Source organism: Hemiscyllium ocellatum, chromosome 4 (genome assembly GCF_020745735.1).
Source record: "Hemiscyllium ocellatum isolate sHemOce1 chromosome 4, sHemOce1.pat.X.cur, whole genome shotgun sequence".
In the NCBI taxonomy this organism is placed as follows: domain Eukaryota; kingdom Metazoa; phylum Chordata; class Chondrichthyes; order Orectolobiformes; family Hemiscylliidae; genus Hemiscyllium; species Hemiscyllium ocellatum.
This window is the reverse complement of record NC_083404.1, coordinates 93,991,175-94,008,730: the sequence shown is the minus strand read 5'-3', so window position 1 is coordinate 94,008,730 and position 17,556 is coordinate 93,991,175. Positions and strand designations below refer to the sequence as shown.

The following is a 17,556-nucleotide window of genomic DNA, read 5'->3' as shown; positions in this document are numbered from 1 at the left end:
TTGAAGGTGGGTTCCCCTTTAAATGGGCACAGGGAGGCTTTCTTTATTTAGGCCTCTCTGTTACCTCTAATTTTGATTGATTATTCAGGGCTAATTTTGTTCATTTGTTTGACAAGATTAAACATGACCTTCAAAGATGGGGACTCCTTCCAATACCATGGTTAGGTCGAGTTGCTCTTATTGTAATGAATGTTCTACCTCACTTATTATACCCTCTTATCAAGCTTACAAAATTGTAGATGCTCCAGGGGTTGGGAGGAGTGGATCTCCTGGATGTCAAAAGGTATCAATTGAGCTCCCTTTTATCTTTTGTGAGTGATTGGGCCTGTGAGGACTCAGTATTGATATAGTTGGACATTGAGTCCTCCCAGGCAAAGTGTCCTTCTATTAACCTGTTGTTTCTGGACAAAATGAGGATCGTTGCGGAACATTGCTGCAGTCCAATAGTTATTAACACTGTCAAAGCGTGGAGGGCAATGAGACAGATGGAGGGTAATATGTCTAAAACATCTTTCCATACTCCCATAGTTGGTATGCCAGGTTTCCAGCCATGAACAATGGATCCCAGGTTTAAGTCTTAGGTGGATAGGGGAGTCTCTTGTTTGGGTGACCTGTTGTAAGATGAAACGTCAACATAATTTGATCAAATAACTCATTAAGGTTGGATTATCAAGCAGGGACCTCTTTCGCTTTTTTTTCAGATCAGAGATTTTATCCAAAGAGCCACTATGCTCCGACTGTATGTTATAAATCTGATATGGAAAAGAGGATGCTTCAAGCAAAGAGCATTCTTTCAGTGAGTACTCTCCATCATTTGCTGGGGGGAGGTTCCTCGGGTGACATCGATGTTTAGAGGTGAGTTAGGGATGGAGATCACTCCAGAAACTTGGGAGGACATTTGTGACAATGCGAGGAGGATTTCGATATGTAACAGGACCTGTGCTGTGCAATTCAAGATTCAGCATAGGGCATATCTGGCCCCAGATCATCTTGCAAAATTTAAGCAGCGTGCGTCTTCAATGTGCCCCAAATGTAAAATAAATACAGGTATGCTCACTCATTGTTTATGGTCCTGCCACAGGCTCTGTACGTACTGGAGTAATAGAGGGTCTTGGGGACCGAAGTCAAGGTGGACCCAGTTCCTCTTCTCCTGGGTTTTCTGAATTTATCTCCCTTAGATGTGCATAGGAGAAAGCTTTTTAGCATCCTCATGTTTTACGCGAGGAAGAACATTTTGATGTGCTGTGTGTCTGAGAACTCCTTGGGTCTGTTGGGGTGGCACAAGCTAATTATGGAATACATTCCTTTGGACTTTCTTACAAATATGGTGCACCAGAAAATGGACAATTTTTATAAGACATTGCAACCCTTTTTGAATTATTTGGAAGCAGATCTGTCTGCCATTTTAATTAGTGCTTTTGTCTAGCCATGGGTGGTTTGGTTTAATAAGAGGAAGAATTTAGAGCAATTGTAAGTTTAATAATTGATTCTCTTGAAGATCGAGAGCTGAGGTCTTGTTACGCTGAGTGGCATTATTTATTTGTTTATTGATGTGTAATGAGTGTAGTTGTGAGTTATTTTGTAGAGTAGTATAGTAGTTGGTTTACTGTTTATTGTTGTTATAATGTTATATTTTCATATTTTGGTAATTTTATAATTTTGTAAAGAAAAAGTTTTTCAATAAAAATATTTTTAAAATAATTGTCATAGGTTCTGTATGACATTTCACATATTGGAGACCAGTATTCTCATTTTCACAGATTAAAAAAGGATAGCTTTCATTTAGAATAGAATTCACATCATCTTATCGTGTAAAAGGTCGTGAATTCTAAAGTTTGCCTGGAAATTGCCAGAATGACCTCTCATATTCAATTTCCTGACACTCCTGCGTAAAGTATGATGATAATTCATCAATTCAATTCTCAGCACATATATTTGCTTTTTAGAACATTCAAGATTATATCATACTTGTCACCTGGCAACATTTCAGTGCATGAAGTGCACATTCTATCCGAGGGATTTTCAAAAATCGAAATTATACCTATGTTAATAAGAATTTTGAAATTAGTAATTCCATCTTCAATATTATTGAATGCACGTTAGTTCTTTTAGAAAAAAGCCACTGCAATCTAAGATATGTAGCAGATCTCTCCCCTGCAAATACTTACCAATCTCTTTGCTTTCCCATTACTATTAGAACAATTCCTCCAAGACCAATGGTGATTGGTGCTGCGGATATTAACATTGCACTATATTTTGTACACTTGGAGATTTTTCTCACACTCTGATTGTTTCAGTTGCTCAGGACCAAAATAACAGCTATTGTTGCAGTGTCTTTGATCAGGTGGTGCACAGTCAGAATACAGTGCACAACATATTCATCAAAAGGTCAATTGTATTGAAAGCAAAAACTAGTGGTCTGAGAAGGGCTAACATAGTCCAAACAATAAAGAAAGCAGGAACTGAGTCCAGTGACCTTGGCAATAAAAATATTCTTCTCCAGCTAATGACAAGGTAACCTCTAACCAGCATAACACAGATCATCCAATGTAGAGAGGATTATCCACTCTAAACATGCAATTATTGAGAACTCCTTGGGGAATTAGATCAAAATTTTGCATGAAAAGTCAAGGAGCAGCTGTGAGATGAAAAGTGCTGCTGCCATCACTTGTGACATGGCACCCAGTTGCACCACAATCTTTAATTTAATGGCTGACAGGTGGCAGGAGCAATCACTTTGGAGGTGGAGAAAAGTATTGATGCAGCAGATGGTACTGGCATAAGTGTTAAGGGCATTTATAAAGGGCTGTCACGACTCCCAGAATGTAGATGGACCCTGAAGGCCTGACTACTCCAACTCTCAGCCAGCACTGAAGGCTCAGTCTGCTCGAAAGATCCAGTCAGCACTGAGTTATGAAAATATTCCTTCCTTTAGAGGTTAACCAATGGATAAACTGTTGGAAGAGGGAGAGCCAAACCACTCAATGGGAATGGGATCAGGATAAGCATCTGGAAGGAATGGATGCAGATTTATCAAATAGTGCAAATCTGTCAGTGGTGATATTTGCCATTGATGGTTGGTTGTAAATCACTTAGGCAACTATCATTCCCCTTTTTGTGTGTAGGAAAAGATAGCCTACTAAGGAAAGAAAATGTCAGCAGGCGGGCTAAACATGGACAGCAATTCTCCCCTTGAAAATTTTTTTCTCATTAGAACATAGCTATTCTTTGTGTTCTGAAATTTACTTTTCACTACATTTCTATTGATTTATCACATAACTTTATTTAGCCAGTTTACTTTAACAAGCCCAGCTTTTATACCCTTATAACTGATTTTATTAAACTTGAAATATGTCTTTCTTACAAAATGTAAAATTCAATTACGTTATGGTCGATGTTATCTCGGAGCACCTTCACAATGAGGTTGTCTATTAATCCTATCTCGTTGCACAATACCAGGTCGAAATAGAACAGCAAGCAGAGTTCAGGTATAAATCGGGAATTTTTAAATTGGGAGATACAACTATTGGAGTTTTGCAAGGATTATGTTTTGTTACTTATACTCTGTATTAGTGATATGGATGGAGAAGGAGAAAGTGAGGACTGCAGATGCTGAAGATCAGAGCTGAAAATGTGTTGCTGGAAAAGCGTAGCAGGTCAGGCAGCATCCGAGGAGCAGGAGAATCGATGTTTCGGGCATGAGCCCTTCTTCAGGAATGAGGAAGGTGTGCCAAGCAGGCTAAGATAAAAAGTAGGGAGGAGGGACTTGGGGGAGGGGTGTTGGAAATGTGATAGGTGGAAGGAGATAAAAGTGAGGGTGATAGGTCAGAGTGGGAGTGGGGGCAGAGAGGTCAGGAAGAAGATTGCAGATTAGGAAGGTGGTGCTGAGTTCAAGGGTGGGATCTGAGACAAGATGGGGGAGGGGAAATGAGGAAACTGGAGAAATCTAAGTTCATCCCTTGTGGTTGGAGGGTTCCTAGGCTCTTCCTCCAGCCGTCGTGTTGCTATGGCCTGGCGATGGAGGAGTCCAAGGACCTGCATGTCCTTGGTGGAGTAGGAGGGGGAGTTGAAGTGTTGAGCCACGGGGTGATTGGGTTGGTTGGTCCGGGTGTCCCAGAGGTGTTCTCTGAAACGTTCCACAAGTAGGTGGCCTGTCTCCCCAATATAAAGGAGGCCACATCGGGTGCAGCAGATACAGTAAATGATGTGTGTGGAGGTGCAGGTGAATTTGTGGCAGATATGGAAGGATCCCTTGGGGCCTTGGAGGGAAGTAAGGGGGGAGGTGTGGGCGCAAGTTTTGCATTTCTTGCGGTTGCAGGAGAAGGTGCCGGGGGTGGAGGTTGGGTTGGTAGGGGGTGTGGACCTGACGAGGGAGTCACGGAGGGAGTGTTTTTTTCGGAATGCTGATAGGGGAGGGGACGGAAATATATCCCTGGTGGTGGGGTCCATTTGGAGGTGGCAGAAATGACGACAGACGAAACGACGTATGTAGAGGTTGGTGGGGTGATAGGTGAGGACCAGTGGGGTTCTGTCCTGGTGGCAATTGGAGGGGCGGGGCTCAAGGGCGGAGGAGCGGGAAGTGGAGGAGATGCTGTGGAGAGCATCATCGATCAAGCCAAGTTGTTGGTAGATAAAAATAAATTCTGTGTCCAAAGTAAATCTGTAATAGGGGCAGGGCAAAAAAAGGCACATTTACAAGGAATTGTATGTGTAATACAGTTAAAAGGGATAGAAAGTGAGAGTCAGGATTAGCAGAGACTGTGAATTGGAAAATTCTATCCTAGGTTTCAGATTTAAACAGATTTTTAAATTAATTGTAATAAAGGAGTCTCCAAGGATCTGTGTCATCAATTTGTGTGGATTCTGATTTGTGTGAAGGTAAAAGCTGCAAAAAGTTGCATCTTGTTCAGTATTTCTTCATGGGTGGTGGTGGGGGAGTGCGGGGAGGTCAATTAGTAAATATGATTATTTTGATTTATGGTTTTCCAAGCGATTGTAACAAAGTCCAGTGACAATGAAAAGCAGGGTAAGATTGCAAGGCAAGATGAAGACTTGAAGAATGTTGGCAGTAATACATTAGCATAGGTCGAGAAAGACAGACTAGGATGGCATTTTGAGGATGAGAAGAATTTTTTTCTTTTCAAGGGTAGTGAATGGCTGGAATTCTTTACTGCAGAAGTCTGTGGAGACTGAGTTGTTAAGCATATTCAAGATCTGAGATAGACAGATGTTCAATCTGCAAGGGATAAAGCAGGAAAATGAAGTTCATGACAAACCATGATCTCATTGAATGGCGAAGTAGATCAAATTGGCTGAGCATCCTACTCCTGCTCTTATGTTTTATGGTCTTAATGTAGACAAATGAAATGAATGGAAAACAAGATTACAGATAGAGTAAATTGTGGGCAATTGTTAGGTTATCCACTTTTGTAGTGACATGGAAATGCTGATCTTTACAACAGGTATGGAAGTTATATATATATTGATCTTAACACACTAGAGTTGGATCTACTCACATAAAGAAAGTTACCTTGCAGGTAGAGCAGGCTATTAGGAATTCAAATGATATGTTAGATTTTATTACAAGAGGATTGGGATATAAGAATGTGAAAGTCTTGATGACTTGGATGATGGAAATAAATATACTATTGCCAAGTTTTTGTCCTATCTCATTTAATCTATCTATGTCCCTTTGCAGACTATATTCCTTTGTGTCATCGTCACCATTTGCCTTCCCACCAATTTTGTGTCATACAAAAACTTGGCAGATGGAATATAGTTTTGAAGAAATGTGAAGTTATGCACTTTGGCTGGAAGAAGAGGAACGCTTCTTACATGACAAAAGACTGCAAAAGCTGCAGAATAATGCTTAGCGTCCAAGTTCACTGGGTAATAGGGAAGGCAAATGGAACATTGGCCTTTATCTAAAAGGGAATGGAATATTAAAATAGGGAGGTTTACTAAATCTATGCAAGGTGCTAGTCAGATCACAGCTGGAGTATTGTGCACGGTTTTGGGCCCCTTATCGAAGGAGGTGCAGTCCAGAGAAGGTTCACTAAGCTGATACCAGGTATGGAGTGACTGTCTTATGGGGTGAGGTTGAGCAGATTAGGCCTGTACACATCGGAATATTGAAATAAGCGAGGCAACCTATTGAAAACCTTCTTGGGGGACTTCACAGGGTAGGTGTGAAAAGGTTGTTGCCCTTTTGCAGGAGAGTGTAGGATCAAAGGGCATTATCACAGAATAAGGGGTTGCATATTTAAGACAGAGGAGGAATTTCTTCTCTGGGTGTTGTCTATCTGTGGAATACTTTACTGCAGAGGCATGTTGAAACAAGGTCATTAAATATATTCTAAGCTGAAAATACTTGTATTATTAATGAGTAAGAGAATGAAACCTTATGGGGTAAAGGAAAGAAAGGGGAGTTGAAGAGTATCAGATTATATCATTGTATCATATTATTGAATGGCAGAGCAGATTCAATGGGCTGAATGGACTACTTCTGCTCTTACATTTTATGGTCTTATTGTCTAACAGTGTAGGGGTCTGATGAGACTGCATCTGGAATACCATGTGCATTTTCATTTCAGTGCTTAAGAAAGTTTATACTTGGATTGGAGACTGTAGAATAAAGGTTCACAGATCTGGTTCCTGGAATGACAGCTGTATTCTCTGATCAGAGGCAGAGTAAAGTGGGCATATATTCTCTGGAGTTTGGAGGAGAGGACTGAGTGGAAAGACTTTGATTCCCTGTCTGCAGAACTTAGAAGAGAAGTCTTGGGATACCAATCATGTGAAAGTGTGGTGAGCAATAATTCCTTCACCGAAAGGTTTGTGAGTCTGGAATTTTCTTTACCTGAGGGCCAGGGATCATCTATCATTGAATGCATTTAAGGCTGTGTGGGTAATTCTTATTCTGTCAGGGAAATATAAGAAATGGGAATACAGTATGAAAGTGAAACTAAAGTCTTGACATGATCTTATTGAACAGCAGAGCAAGCTCTACTTATAGTCAAACCCCGCTCCAATTTCTTGTGTTCTTATGAAGCTAAGATTCTTGCAGATTGCCTGTATGGCTAAGATAGGCTACAGAGTCCTGTAACAATGCAGTGAAACCTCCTATCCCATCCACTGGCCAGTTGCCATTAGTCTTTTTTTTGGATTTATATTTTGTCTGCTGGCTGAGGAATTAAATTACTTTGGACATTGGGTTGTATGTTACATGTGCTGCAATATGTAGTGCTGTAAATGGATGGCAGTGGTTCAAATGGCAGCTCACCACCACTTCCTCGTGGTCAACTAGGGGTGGGCAATAAATGCTACTCCAGCCAGCAATGCCTACTTCCCAGGAATGAATTTTAAAACATAACTGTAGAATTTGCGGTTCATTGCTTTCCCTACACTGCCTGAACTTTATCACATGTTTTGTGCAGGAAGAACAATAGTGGTCAAAATATTGCAAAGGATACAGAATCCCAAACAAAGTAAAATGCTGTGCATTTATAAAAAGACAAACAAAAACTGATACAAAATGAATTGTATGCTTAAATTTAGATAATTGTATCAATGAAGTGATCAAGGCACTATAGGGGAACAAACATTGATATTGTAACAAATCAAAAGGTAAAGAATATTTTGAATTCAGTGTCCAATAATATGGAGTTTTGGTTACTGATCATAAAATAATGCAAATAAAAAAAAGATATTCAGCCCATTGTAGTCTATCAATCCAGACTGACCTCCTAATTCATCTTTAGAACATTCAACTTTCTTAAATGACTGCAGTGATGAATATTTAACACAATTGTAATGCTAATCTGCACCCGTGATCTGTATTGTTTCAGCAATAATTCCTTGGTTTACATTTAATTATAAAGCACAAGATACAGTCTTATGCTTAATGTGCTGATTACTCATCAACAATGAATGGGCAGATTAAATCCAAGATTATTAATAACTTGAAAGTTTAGTTGCTGTATTTACATTAGATACTACAAGGACTTTTTTTCCTTTCAGATGTGAGTTGGGCTGCTTTTTGGGCATGGTGTGGGATTAGAGTGGACTGTCCAACCCGAGACGGAAACCTGAGATAGTGGAAATCTGGAGTGGACTGCCCAGCCCTGGACGGAAATCTGCGATAGATAGGTTTTTGTTAAGCAAAGCTGTGAAGACATATGGGCCAAAGCCAATTACTGTAAATGGAGTTAGACCACAGACCAGCCATGATCTCATTGAATAGTAGAACACGCTTGAGGGGCTGAATGGCCTACTCCTGTCTCTCCCTTCCTATTGAAAGTCAGCTGGTAGCTGGTGCAACAGAAAAGAGTCTGCCTTGTAGATGTAACAGGCCACTGGTAGGGTAGATGAGGGGAGAATGAGACACTGTCCCTCAGAGGGAGCAAGTCACTAACTTGAGAGTTGCTGGCTAAACTAATTAGTCACCAGCTCTGGCAGTCCCAGAACTCAGTAATGGGCATTGTCGAGATTTGAACCCTTGCTGTCAGTGTTATTTTGAACTACACCCTAGCCAACTAGCTGGTCAACTGAGCTAACTAACATCCTTTTAAAATGTTATTCACCTGTAATAACTTCCAGTTCTAGCACAAGTTCCACAATTCAAACTTTAGCTTATGGTTGAGTGTTTCTGGCATTTCCTGTTGTTATTTAAATTTGCCATTGATACTTAGGATCAATAATGTAAATAAAATTTAAAATTATATATTTCGTAAATTCAGCTTTTTATTAAAATTAACTTGAATCCTAAGTACATTGTGCTATGTTTGAAGGATTCATGGCATCGAGCAAACGTTTTTCAAATTGCTGAGATTTTCCCAATATTGTAACAATAATAAGGCGTTTGGAAAAAACCTTGTCATCTGTGTGACATGGCTCAATTATACACTTACCTGAAAGTCATCATTATGACTTAGGAGGTAGTTCAAAGGCTTTATTCCCTAAATCCCTAAAGTCATAAGATGTGCAAGTTATGTCACCATGTACCACACAGCATTGCAGTCACAGACATAGTTTTATGATCCCTGTAGAGGCCAAGAATATTGCAAAAAGAAAGGGAACCCATGTATAGTTTGGGAACATGGTTGGCATGGACTAGTTGGACTGAAGGGTCTGTTTCCATGCTGTAACAGGATATCTCTAGACAAGATTTGTTCAAGTCACTCACTTAAATAAATCAGTATTTGAAACATTAATAATCAGAGAAAGGACATTTCAATTAAAAATGTGAATTCCACTTTAAAGTAGTTGATACATCAAAGTTACACCTCATGTAGTTACAAATACTCACATTATTTTCCATTTAAAGTGGGACCATGTGCAATCTCACAGTCTCTCCAACTCAGATTGTGTTGTAGGATTTCTCAATGTCCATCTTATCATTTCAGTTCTTGAATTGCACTCACCAGCAGCTCATTTCAGTCTGAAGCCCAAGGTGCAAATCTACCAACTCTCACAGTAGCTGTGGGGGTACAGGGTCCACAGGGACTGCGCAGTGCAAATCCGCGGTCATGTGGGGTTTTTTTTGGAATTTATTGATGTCATATTCAGGAAACCAATTAATCTTCTTTAATGGTCAGCCTGCGCAATTCTCTGCTGCAGAAAGCCGTTGTAGTCCATACATTGAAATTTTCAAGAAGTAGTCAGATAGTTTTGAGGGTTAATGGGATTAAAGTGTATGGGGTGAAAGTGGGAGCAGGGTACTGAGCTGGATGATCACCCACAATCCTATGAATGGCGGAGCAGCCTCAAAGGGCTGAATGGTCTACCTCTGTTTCTATCTTCTATATTTCTATATGAATCATCACAACTATATTGATTTAACTCAGCTAGGTTCCCAAAAAATAAATGGGAGCTTTAATCGATGACAAATACGTTAGTGCCAATTTTGTGTTCTTTCCAAAGTTGAACTTCACAGTCAATATTTTAAATTTAAGAAGTAATCTTATAATGCTGGCGATATCTAGCAACTAAAATTAAACCAGATGTGGAAGATTTCTTTATTGCTGAAAGGGGTGCAATACGAAGAAAATGCTATAATCTTTGAATTCATGCTATTTGGCTCTGCATTGCTTTATCTATTATCTATTGATGTGAGACCAATAAGTGCAGCAAAAGGCCAATCTTAGTGATACTAACAAATTTTGATTACAGAATGATATTGTGTGATTGGATCAACAAGTAAATTCATTACACTCTGAATTATTTCCTTACAAGTTCTTTCTTGCTGAGTCAGCTATGCAGTTGTTCCTCCTTCATGGACCTATTGTAGTTCTACAAAACTGTATGTTCCTCACTATCCCTTCCATTGACACAAGTTGGAAGAATACAACCATAGCTTATAAATGAAAAATCACCCCACAAAACTGCCATTTTCCTGCTGCAATAATAGCTTCATCTTCAGCAAATATTTGTGACAATGTTATAATGTTTGCACTATTGTGATTTTTGTATTCTGTTTCAAAGCTTGTCATTCGTGAGGGTGTTGAATTGAAGACAAGCCAAAATATATTAAATTCTAGGCTATCAGTGAAGGTGTAATACCATGTTTTTACTTCATGTTCTTTTATTTAATACTCTGTCCTTATCAATACAAAAGTTCAGATGTTTAAAAACTGTGGGAACAGATCAAAAAACCAATGAACTGAAGAATATCCTAAAGGGTTCCTCAATCATGAACCATAAGCCATCACTTTTGAGTCACCAAAAAAAATCAAATTAGCACTAGTTTTCAATGATCATAAAATTATCTCAATTTCTTTTAATACAACAAATGTTTAAGCTAAACAATCATATATTTTATCCACAAATGTACTGAAATTTAAATCACGAAATGAGAATTTGCACAATAGTGATTATTAAACAGTACAGGAATTTGTAAAGAAATGTTTGCTGATTTGTAGGAAAGTTAATAGTAACACTTATCTTCAGACTGAATCAACTATAGGAGCAACCCCACATGTTAAAGCATTTCTATTCTTGCAAATGCAGGCAGAATAAAAACTAAAACATGGCAAGATCTTTTAAATTAGTATTGTGAGCTCCATTTCTGATCTGAAGAATCTAACAGATGCCATCTTGGATGTTCATGTCTCAATAATCCATATAAAATTGTTTGCTAATTAATGAGTAGCAGTTTATATAGGATTAGTCTGTGTTAAGTTGCACCAGTGCTGGCTATCAGTGAGGCATTTTCTCTGTCTTTCTCTATAGATTAGAAATTATTTTCACTGGTGAACACTTAAAGTGCTTTATTAAATTCCATTCTATACTGCTTAAATGAAGGAATTAATCTATTTATACTAAGTCAGCTAATGCCTGTCATAAAAACAGAGAGAATTTGGTTCGAATGCATTAAGTCTTCCTACAAGAACATTTTTGACAATACTTTTGAACCATATCAAATATATTTTAACAGCCTGTCCTGCTTCAACTATGATTTTAATATTTCACATCTTTCTTTCCTTTTCTCTTTGAAATTTACTGTTAGTATTTGATGTTTTCAACAACCACCTTTATTTTCTCAAACACCGTATTTCATGAGAATTTAAATTATTCATGAACAAGGATGATGTAACATAATAGGGATGTAGCATAAGGAATTGCAATAGAATGAACAAGTGAATGAAATATATATGCAGCTCTATTTGGAGTCTGACCAGCCTTGCATATCAATGGAATCCAAAATGAGTAGTTAGCTTATCACAGCTGGTTTTTTGACAGGGGAGATGAAAATGGTTCTCATTTTCTTTTTGACAAAGCTTCCCTAACTACATCAGGGTAAATTTGAGTGAATGCAAGGGTTACGTTTGTGTTTTCGTCACTGTCTTCTGTTAATCTATCATTATTATCCCGACATTTCCTAGCTCCACATTCATTGTCAAAAGTATGGATCATAGCTGCAAAATGTAACTTGTTTAGTGGATAAGTAAAAGCGAAATAAGAATTAAATTTATGTCCTGCTCATGCTAAAGACTTAATGCCATTCTAATTTTCCTTGTATTATTGCGAGTTCTTAATAACTCATCTTACATTAAAATATTATTATCCTTTCTTAATTTATAAAGTTATATAAGTTCAAGTATTCAAGCTAATTCAGGAAAATAACAGCTACTATGATAATATATGTTGCAGGTCAAGAACAAAAAATGCTGAAAATAAAACATCATTTTGATGATTTTATAAATTGGAAAGATATTGCACTATTTTATCAGATCAGTAATCTAATTCCCTCAGGTGCTGATCAAGCTGCTGTAAATTGTTAGCATTATTATTCCTGTTTTTGTACCTTCAGTTTTCACTTCCTTTTTATTTCAACTACAATAAAGTATATTGCTTAATGGGAAAATTCCCATTTCCACTGGAACAAAATCTCGATTCTAATTTGTTTTGCAATTTGGTGGACAGTTGCATCACCAACTAAAAAAGAACATGAGCTGCATATAACGGCTAGACGTCTGCCGCAGGATTTTATCGTTATCCATATACATTCACAACAAGTAACAAAAAATGCATAAAATTTGAACAAAATCTCATCTAGTGACACACTTGTTTATCATCATAAGCAATGGTAAATCTGCATATCAAGAAACCTGGGGCAATATTCTATATGAGCTTTTATGGTTAAAAGCAAATGGATATTTTTGGTTTGAATGATTCTTTTGTTCATAAGATTTTTCTTAAAACATATCAGGATCCAGAAATCTTATGCTTAGTTTGAGAAGTGCATTGTAATGATAATTTAAAGCCCTTTACCATGCCGTGTAGTAATTTGGGCAATGTAGCTGCAGAGTGATGTCTCAACAATTTATTTTGAAAAATAAGTAACTTCTGTCTTTGCTTTGTTTTTTTTTTCACATACAACATCTTTAAATATCTGAAGGTAGCGGACAATGTCTGACATTGTTGAGATGAGGGAGGTAAAGCTGATTCCATAAATGTTTGACCTTTCCTTCAGCCATATCAAGCAATCATTGAAATCGTAAAACACTTTCCCTATTGAAAAGATTTACTTTCCTCATGTCATTGAAAGCTACTTTCTAAAATATTTTAGCTAGTTAATTTAAAATGAAATAAAAGCAAAACTGAATGTTAGCATAAATCACTTTAAATAATCTCTATATCACATTCCTTCTGCAGTACTCAGCCTCTGCATCCACTTAGCATATTTTTGAACTTAACAGAGATGTGAAACTATGGGAGGGATAAATAGATGGGACTAATGAAATAACTCCTTAGAGGCCGGTATCCCATCACCAAGTAACCCCTTATTTACATGTGGAGAATCCTTGACACTGATCCAGCTCGTTCCGAGCCAGCTCTCAGAATGAACAGGATGTCTGACACTCCTGTTGTTATCTGTCAACTTGGACTCCCTAATTGGATCAGATTAATAGCCCAATCAGAGAACTCATATTCTATGAAGTCCACCTGGCTGACCTCATTACAATCACTACAATTAACATCACAGCATAGTGAGGCACAGTGCTGGCCAAAGAAATAAAACAAAAATTCCTGCCATCACTCACTGTTATGAACTCCACTTGCTAAATCAGTTGTTTAACTTGTTTAACCTCTGTTTTGGAATTCAAAAGGATTCAGAATTCTGGGGTTAATGACTGGAAACATGTTGGGGATGGTGTTTTCCTTTTTATTGCCATGTTACTTTCATACATAATTATTTTCTATAATTATCCCATAAGGGCAATCCTAACAGGGAAGTATTGAGGAGGCGGTGAAGTGGTTCCCTGCTACAATTCCTGGACCTGCCCATTCCAAAACTGTCCTGGAAATTCTAGTTTACCTCAAGTCAGACATTACTGATAGACATTCACATTAAATGTCTGGGACAACCTAATCCATCTGGAGTTGAATACAATATCCCGAGATTACTCTCCATGGAACTGGACAGTAATATTGTGGAAAGTGTAAAACTAGCATCTTACCGCTTCCTGAGGGTTTCCTGATTAGATTAGACTTACAGTGTGGAAACAGGCCCTTCGGCCCAACAAGTCCACACCGACCCGCCGAAGCGCTACCCACCCATACCCCTACATTTACCCCTTACCTAACACTATGGGCAATTTAGCTTGGCCAATTCACCTGACCCGCACATCTTTGTGACTGTGGGAGGAAACCGGAGCACCCGGAGGAAACCCACGCAGACACGGGGAGAACGTGCAAACTCCACACAGTCAGTCGCCTGAGTCGGGAATTGAACCCGGGTCTACAGGCGCTGTGAGGCAGCAGTGCTAACCACTGTGCCACCGTGCCGCCCAAATGGGCAGATTAGTTTAAAATTACTTTAGTCCTTAAATTCAATAATAATGTTTTAATAATAATATGGCCCCTGAACCTGCTTGCTATGTTTTGTTAATGCAAACATATACTTTTAAATTCACTGGCTCAATTAACTTAACTGACATTTCCTACTCAACAACAAAAAAAATTAGGTGTAATTTGTACATGATCAGTCAGATCATACAATTGCTGTAACACACGTAAAGCCAAGACCACATTACAACTTCAAACATCACTCAAACCTGAAAACAAGGTTTGACAATTAAAACATGCTGATATCAAAATAACTTTATCTCAATACTATACGAGTATAATTTCTGTTAAGATTCCTTGACAGAGCCATGTTAATTTCTCATGGGTTACCTGTAAAAGAGTTACATGTGATTTTGTACATTTAAACTACTGAGAATATACGTTTAAAAAAATTCTTCCACAGTTATGGCCATGGAAATCCAACAAGCATACAAATTAGATAGAATTTAAACCCGATGAAAGTTTCTCCTTTGTAGGTCACAAATGTAATCTCCAACAAAGATGACGTAACTCCCACATAAGATTGACTATCAGTCTTAATATATTGTACATCTTTTCTTCTATTGTTGCTCAAGGTAATACTTAGTTCCAGGTACCAGCCAGTCCATTGTCATTGACCACCATGACACCTTTAGTTTGTTTGAACTGCAAAATATAAAATGGACAAATGAGACATGTTTCAGTAAAGGTGCCACTTATCAAAATAAGATTTGTGAACAAGAAAGCACTAATTTTAATGAAAACCATTAAAACAGTCTTCAATGTTTCGTTCCAATAGTGAAGTGCAGTCAAACACTTTGATTTAGATACATCAGTGGAAGCCACAATCTGTTACAAATATTTTGCTTGGAATGCTGGTTTCCATATCTGACAGAAAAGCTACATCTGAATGCAGACAAACTTGCTTCTCTTGGTGCAAAGCTGTTCATGTAGCTTTTTGCATTCTGTTAATTAGTTTTAATCACTTTCTTAACAGCAACCATTTCTTCTTCTCAGAAGCATAGATAATGGGGGAAAAAAGCTAAGCATTAAAGTCTTTCTCACTGTTTTTAACCTACATGTCATCATTTGAAATAGAATAACGAGAATCTTATTGGGGCCTGAACAATGTAGGCTATGATGAGAAATGTAGCAAAGTGTGAGAACTCCAGCAAGGCCAATTGTATCATCGGGAATTATTTTTAACTATGTTTTGGGTGATGAGGCGAGATTATCACTAAGCAGTGGTAGGTTGCTTATTAGGTGGGGGGAGGGAGGAATTATTGCGTGTTAATTATCTTATTAACTGCAGATGTCACCTAATTAATATGTAGCTTTCCATTGTTTTGCCTGTTGTCAGCAAACAGATGCCAAGAATTCTCAACAGTTAGGTCAGAGAAGGGACCTTGCACCTTCAGCTCACTACTGGCTGCCAAGGGCCTCTGTGTTGATCACCATGCAACAGTATCTCAGGACATGCTCCATGGGTGCTGGTCAAATGCACCCCAAATCCATGGACACTGGCAACTGACATGTGCCAGCCTGTAAGTACTCTCATGGCACATTGCCACTTACAGTGCACTTCTGGAATTTAATGTTGGACTTTGGGATACAATGATAATTATCAATGTAATGCTGCAGCAAGAATACTTTGAGCTCGGATGTATATCTTGCTTTTGGACTGGATAAGGCTGCATGTCCAACATGTTTGTCTGCTCTTTTAGTGCTCACTCATTTTGGGCCCATCTGGTACTCATAATGTCCCTTCCTTGAATTGTCTTGTCTTGTCTTTTTGCACCTTGCCTCTGAGCCTGTTGATGACAGTATGTGAGGGAAGATGTTACAGGCCAGGCCCTTTCCCATGTATATGTTGTGGAAGCAGTCACTGCTCGTGCAGAGTCAACTGTTTGAAAGGCTGGGCTTGGCACTCTGGGACTTATAAAGGCAAAAATAATACAAAGAATAGCCCTTTGGCTCCTAACCTCCAAACACAGTCAAACTCCTCTTGTGCCTTCCATGCCAATCCATGATTTCATCTGCACCCACCTAGCTGCCATAATCCCTTATACTCTCCATGTCAACCATGCTATCTACCCAACCGTTATGGTTCCTCATTCACACCTTGTCAATGTATGCCTACCTCCCCACTCCATGGCACCTTGTATGTCAATTTATTGAAACCACTTTCCAACTCATACTATCCCACCCATCACCCTGTAGCCTTACAATCTGCGTGCTAACTCACCAAGTATCTACCTCAGGTAGACTTCAGGACCCATGCTGAGATAAAATAAAAGTGTAATGATGACTTCACTTATTTAAAATAAACATTTTATTTATATACAACTGATTCACTATATTGAAACTTTATAAAGCACACATTTGATGTGCAAGTAGTTCAGTTTGGTAGTTTAACCAGGTAATCACGTTGTTATTAGCTATGCCTGGTGCTGCTCCTGGTATGCCCTCACTTTCGTTGAGCCAGGATTGATTGTTTGGATTGATGGTAATGGTAGAGTGGGGAATATGCTGGGCCATGAGGTTTTGGAATATGGTTCTGCTAGTTCTGCTGCACAGTGCCTCAGGGATGCCCAATCTTGACTTGCTAGATCTGTTCAAATGTTGTCCCACTTAGCATGGTGATAGTGCTACATAGTACGATGTGTGGTATTATCAATGTAAAGTTGGGACTTTCTTTCTGAACAGATTGTGTAGTGGACATTCTTACCAATACTGTCATGGACAGATGTATCTGAGCCAGGAAGATTGGGGATGATGAGGCAAAGTATGTTTTCCCTTCTTGTTGATTCCTTCACCATCTGCTGCAGACCCAATGAGTAGCAAAGTCCTTTAGGACTCAATTAGCTCAATCATTAGTGCTGCTGCCAAGCCACTGTTGGAGATGGACACTGAAACCCAAACCATCATACAGAGTATCTTCTATGCCTTTGATCAGTGCTTCCTCAAAGTGGTGCTCAACATGAAGGATTACTGATCTATCAACCGAGGGAAGGTATTACATGATACTCATCCAGTTTCTCTGTCCATGTTTCACTTAATGCTTGACTTCATTGTGTCTGCAGTCAATGTTGAGGTCTCCCAGGATAATCTCCTCCAGATTATGCCACCACCTCTACAGCTACCCTTTCAGTGAGACAAAACATAACCAGAGATGGCAGTATCTGGGATATTGTCTGTAATGTATAATTCTGTGAGTATGACAATGTC

General features: G+C 38.7%; 1 protein-coding gene across 2 annotated transcripts in view; it reads right to left on the bottom strand.

Moving 5' to 3' along the window:
- Positions 1-14,861: 14,861 nt before the first annotated feature.
- LOC132815447 (RNA-binding Raly-like protein) overlaps positions 14,862-17,556 on the bottom strand; it is a 495,989-nt gene continuing 493,294 nt past the window's right edge. For both annotated transcript variants that reach the window (XM_060824394.1, XM_060824395.1), the window contains exon 8: positions 14,862-14,994. The gene's annotated coding sequence lies outside the window, so the exon portion shown is untranslated. The remainder of the gene's footprint in view (positions 14,995-17,556) is intronic.